This window comes from Grammomys surdaster, unplaced genomic scaffold (genome assembly GCF_004785775.1).
Source record: "Grammomys surdaster isolate TR1022 unplaced genomic scaffold, NIH_TR_1.0 125834, whole genome shotgun sequence".
Classification (NCBI taxonomy): domain Eukaryota; kingdom Metazoa; phylum Chordata; class Mammalia; order Rodentia; family Muridae; genus Grammomys; species Grammomys surdaster.
The window spans coordinates 2,312,488-2,318,525 of record NW_021620662.1 but is presented as its reverse complement, the minus strand read 5'-3'; the positions used below and the strand labels follow the sequence as shown (position 1 = coordinate 2,318,525).

Below are 6,038 nucleotides of genomic sequence, written 5' to 3'. Positions count from 1 at the left end.
GGGGGGGAGAAGACAATCTCAGTTTGCAGCCGCCCCAGGAACTTCCTGGTTCTGCATAGCCACGCCTCCCGTTTCTATGGCAATAGGTCCTTCCCCCAGAAAGCCAGCCCTGCTTCAGCTAAAACGTACAGGCATGCATTCTCCTCTTCGATACTGATGGCTTTGCTTATAGAATTTCTTCCTTTCCCTCGTTGGCTATCCTTATTCCTCACAGGGCATTAAAACTTTTGTTTGTTTATTTGTTCTGTTGTTGTTTTATTTCGTTTTGGTGGTTTCATAAAAGATTTTTTTAAAAATTGAGAAGTGCATTGGCCGGGAATCGAACCCGGGCCTCCCGCGTGGCAGGTGAGAATTCTACCACTGAACCACCAATGCCACTCAGTCATCAAGACCTTTTCATAAAACTGGAAGTGGTAGTGATGGGCGTTGCCAGCTGCGAAGACAGCATTCTAAACCATAAGTGACTGGAATCGCCCTGGGTGAACTGACATCCCACAATGCATGTGCTCTCTCAGCTGACGCCCTTTCTCAGTCTTCTAGGACTAAAGCTCGGCTGCCTCCTCCCCAACCGGATTTTAGAGTCTCAGTGGATGCTCTCGATCTTGCGGACTTAAGGTGCCTTCCTGCAAGAAACTGGCTTGGGTTTACTGAGCACCCAATAACTCAGAGCTTTAAGCCAAAGGGGGTGGTAAAACCGGCACCTTGTCTAAGGAGAATATATTGAGGACTGAGCTCTAGTCCTCACTGGCTGCCTCTTCTAGCATGGAGCTAGGGGACAGTATCTTTCTAAGCAGTCTCTGGGGCTTCAAGCCTCTTTGTCCTGTAATCCCACGGAGTCTTACTGTGAATGTCAGCATGTGACTCTGATTAAGGTATGGCTTGGATTCTCTCTACAACAGGTCCCCTAATTTGAGGGATGAGTTCCAAGATTCCTGTGGATGTCTGAAACTGGATTGAACCCTAGATGTGCTACATATTCCCGTAAGTACACGCATACCTGTGATAACTTTTACTTTGGTGATAAATTTTACTGAGAAGTTAGGAGCGGTAAAAGTTGACAACAGATTAAAATAAAAAACAATAGACTGTAAGCAGGTTATGTGGATGTGTTGTTCTTAAAATAAGTTTTTACCCTTTTTTACTTAAAGGAATCACTTTGCAGTTTCTCTGGTATATCTAAAATAACAGCAACACAGCTTCTGCATTTAGGAACATTATTAAGTTAAATAAAGTGTACTTGAACACAGGCACTGATGGATTTACTTACCAAGAGGCTGACAACTAACAGGTGGGTAGCCTCTGCAACATGAAAACACTAAACAAAGGGGTCATTCTGAGCAGATCAGAGCACACAGCATGAGAGTGCATCATGCCTGTCAGAATGGCATACAGCTGTACTCCTCTAAGCCTCCATTTTCCAATTAATATAATAAGAGTGTGATGACTAATCTTGGTTGACATCTTGAAATGCCTGGGAAGAGGGACCGACACAATTGAGAAATGGCCTTCATCAGATTGGCTCTCGAGCATGTCTGTTGGGGGAGGGGGGGGTCCTGACTGCTAATTGATATAGGAAAGCCCAGTTGACTGTGGGCAATGCCATCCCTAGGCTGATGGGTCTAGGCTATATAAGAAAGGTAGCTGAGCAGGCTAGAGGGAGAAAAGCAAGTTGGCACATAAGCACAGAAGCCAGTGTTATTATTGAAGCCTCTAGTAGATTTATGAGTTCATTCAGGAACCTGTACTTCAGGAGCTGGATTTACATAAGACTCAATAAACTTTTGATTACTGGAGGTAAGGATAGATTAAAGCTGGGTATGTAGCATTCGCCTATAATCTCAGCACTCAGAAGGCTGTGGCAGGGGGATCAAGAGTACCAGCGACCATAGTGAGCTCTACACCAGCCTGGGATGTGTGGGGAGATGTTGTAAAACAACAGGATAAACAAGAACAATCCTAAGAATTGTATGTAACTTCCCGTTCTCATTTTAATTTCATTAAAACCAACATATGAGAGTGGACAGGCTCATACAAAGAGGCCTCTCTGTGTACTTCACAGGGCCAGGCTGGCATCAGCCTCCACGGCTCCTTCTCACGTGTTTATCTATTTCCTCCAGGCTTCTGTGTGGATCTTGGAGGCTCCTCACACAGATTCTCAGTGCCAGACCAGCCTCAAGAAGAGAGAGAGTTTCTGTTCTCCATCACTGTTTCTTTTTTTCCCTTTTTCTTTATCTTTTCCCTCTTTTTTTTAGAGAAAGCCTGGCACCAGCATCTCTCTCTCTTCCAGGCAGGAGACTTCCTGGAAAGACTGCAGGAAATCAGTTTCCCTTTGGTCTTCTTCCAGAGTCAGAGCTATCCCTTTTGATGTGAGCCATAGTTTTGGACATGGAGCCCTCATGATTTGTTTCACGTCCTCTTCTGAGAGGACACACTGCAGCAAAGGCTGACCTACCTAGTGCCCTCTAAGATTAGAGTGTGTCTGGGCCTCGGGCCAAGAGGTCACAGTACCACTTGGAGGGGGAGTGCATGGGTGCTGGCAAACAGGAACAGCTGGGTCACAGCAGAAGGAGAGAATATACAATATTTCTTGGACCTGTCAGTAGGTGTCTTGCTGGGCCTGTGAGTCCTGGGGCCATGCCACTGGGACTTCATGGCCAATACAGAGGTACCCCAATCCTTCCTTAATGTCTTTCTACCTCTGCTCTCTGTGCTTTGCTCTCCTATTTTGTTTTTTTTTTTTGTGGGTGACAAACATCCTGCCTTCTTCCCCACTCTTTACCAACTTCATTCAACAAACCTTATTTAGTGTCTGTAATGTGTGGGACACTGTGTGGGCCATGCAATGGTCACTACCACTAAGGGATAAGCATAAACATCCTCAGTAAACAAGAAAGGTAATAAAAATAAATCACATCTCGAATACTTTTTAATCTGCATTCTCGACCTCAGACCTGTAGGGTAAATGGATGCACCTCTAGCTGACAGAATGGTTTCTGTGGTGGGGAAGAATTTGAGTTAGAAAATCAGATGGACTAGGTATGCACCTCAGCTCTGACCTTGACAAGCTGTGTCGGGGGCAAATCATTTACTCTCTCTGGTCTTTGTCTCTAAAATGGTAGGCTCAGGTAGAGAGAGTACTTACAGGGGGCAGAGAGGCAGAGAGATGCAGAGAGACACAGAGAGTTTGTGTGCTATGAGAACAAGGTGAAGTGTTACCTAAACGATGTTAGCCCAGTGCCTGGAACATAAATCTCAAAAATATCACATATCCTTGCTGCTTTACCTACTCAAGCTTAGGAGTCAAGCATGCATTTTATCTAAAGAGCCAGATAGTAAACACTTCAGCCTTTGTGGACCATTGCAGCATCAGAGCAGTTATCCACTTAACTCTACTGAAATCATGTGATCACAGCCGTGAGCCAGCAAAACTGTTTTTCTGGACACAGAAAGCTGAAATTTTATCTGTCTTTCACATCACAGAATGCTTTTTGTCTTGTTTTTTTTCCAGATTATTTTGACTATGAATATAAAAGCCATCCCCATCTCGCAGACTGTGTAGAAACAGGCCAGGAGCCAGGCGTTGGCCTGCTGGCTAGTTTGCCCACCCCTGCGTAAGCCTAGGGAAGTGGCTGATGCTCCTTTTTGTGGATTTCACTTCATAGGAATATCCAACTGGAGGTCTTCAGTACCCCTCTGTGTCAGTGTCTAGATGCAAGGCAGACTGACTAACACAGTTATAACCCCATCCAAAGATTGCATAAACCTCACACATAAAAGTAATGCCTACACTTGACTTTTGCACAAGCCAAGATAACAATACTCCCCATTCGCTAGTCAGCAAGATAAGACACAGAAAAGACAATCTGGGCTTTGCAAATGTGGGCATGCTGCTCCTGACAGATGCAGGGATTTGCTTGTGTGTGCACTTTGTCTGTCAGTGCAGTGATCTGAGAAGCTGCTGTGAGAAACACTGGATTGAGGCTCACAGGCTTACTAGATTTTATAAGCATGGCCAGAAGGCAGCAGAATGAATGTTTAGTAAAGAGACCTGGGGAGTGCAAAGGAGAGTAGGAAGAACCTATTAGAAAGAGGCAGGCCCAAACAACATGGAAATCAGATCATAAATGGGTCCGCTGTGAAACATTCGGGTACCCCAAGCAATGCACATTCCCTCTTGCCCTGCCTTTCCAAGGCTCCTTTTAAATGGTTGTAGATAGAAATAGAGCTCTTTGCTTTCCTTCTTCTGAAATCTGAGAAGATTTTCAGTTTCAGTTTCAAGTTTATATCAACTTCCTTGTGGGTCACAATTTTTTTCTCCAATAACGTAAAGTAACTGCCAAATCCAGAGGTATTGCAATTTATTAATAATAACTTTAAATAATAATAATCATTAAAGTTGCTTCTCCTGAGCCAGAGGAAATGTAAGGCCTTTAAAAAAAAAATCCAAGAATCCAGCTTACTCTTGCACATAGAGTCATCAGTATCCAGCCATTGTCCTTAGAGAAAGGATAGCTTATACAGCCCAACAGACCCCTCTAACAGCCCTCAATGTTGGATGTCATACCAATACCTACTGACTCATTGGAGCCTCTCCTCCAGGAAAACCACAATTGTGTTAGTCACTCTTTTACTGCTGTGAAGAGACACTATAGCTTAGGAGACCCTTTTGAAAGAAAGCATTTAATTGAGGGCTTGCTTACAGTTTCAGAGTGTGAGTCCATTATCATCATGACAGGGAACATGGCAGCATGGTAGCACACATTGCTCTAGAGCAGTAGCTGAAAGTTCTACTCACTGACATGCTTCCTCCGACAAGGCCACACCTCCTAATCCTTCTAATCCTTTCAAAGAGTTCCATTCCTTGGTGACTACACATTCAAATATATGAGCCTATGGGGCCATTTTTATTCAGCCCACTGTAATAAGCATAGACATTTCCATCTGGAGACTTTGAGTCACAGGTAACCAGCTGGCTCCCTGCCAACTTGCTTTAAATAATGCTTTAACTGGTATATGATGAAGGGAGGAAACAAGATGTAATCTTGGACATCATTAGAGAGAAGAAAGGAATGGAACTAGGTCACGGTATACCCGACAGCACACCCAATGCCTCTTCTTCTATACCCATGGAGAAATATGCGGGCATGGACAGAAACAAGGTAGTATGGGAGGCAGGAGGAAGAAGGAGGGAGGAAAAAGTTAATAAAATGAACTTCTATTAATATTTTATTTATTTTTACTTCATGTATATGAGTGCTTCACCTACATGTTCCTCTGGGAGCCACATGCATGCAATGCCCAAGGGGCCAGAGGAAGCATCAGATCCTCCAGAACTACAATTACAAACAGCTGTTAACTGCCATGTGGACCTGGGAACCAAAACCCCATCCTCTGGAAGAGCAATGAGTACTCTTAATGCTTAAATAATCTCTCAGGTCAATCAATCAATCAGTCAATTTATTTTAAAAAGCACAAGCCGAGGTCATCGAACCTGACAGTTTCTTTCCTCTTTGCCTTCCTACAAAGAGTGGCATTCACACCTTCTAAAGAGAGGAGGTCTACTTCCCTGTGACATATAGACCTTAAAGTTGTAGACCAAAAAGCCTGGCTCAAGGTCATAAACTCCAGCTGCTTCAGTGTGGACATATTCTTCAAAGGTCGTGTGGTTAAAACCTTGGTCCACAGTCTGCAGCACTACGGCGAGCCGGGGAACTTTAAGAGGTGTGTTCTATTGGGAAGTCTTCTGGTCACAGAGGGTGTGCTCTCCAAGGGAACCGTGGCACCCCAAGCCTATCCTGTTCCTCTCTTTCATGTCCCAGAACAAGGTAAGCAAGTCTGTGCTACCGTGTACACCCAGCCATGAAGTACAGACATCGATTCCAGGTCCACTGTGCTTATGCTGATAGGGAACTCAGAGGCTCCACCCCAATTCCTAGCTCTTGCCAGTAACTGGAACAAAGTAAACACAAAAGTCAAGTTTCATGGAATCAGAGTAAAAAGGATCTCAGAGATGATTTCATCCAGTCATTTGAATGCCA

General features: G+C 44.2%; 1 non-coding gene across 1 annotated transcript; it reads right to left on the bottom strand.

The window, feature by feature from the left end:
- Positions 1–304: 304 nt before the first annotated feature.
- Trnag-gcc lies at positions 305–375 on the bottom strand. The gene has a single exon. It is a non-coding gene; the product is annotated as a tRNA-Gly (tRNA).
- Between the last annotated feature and the right edge of the window lie 5,663 nt (positions 376–6,038).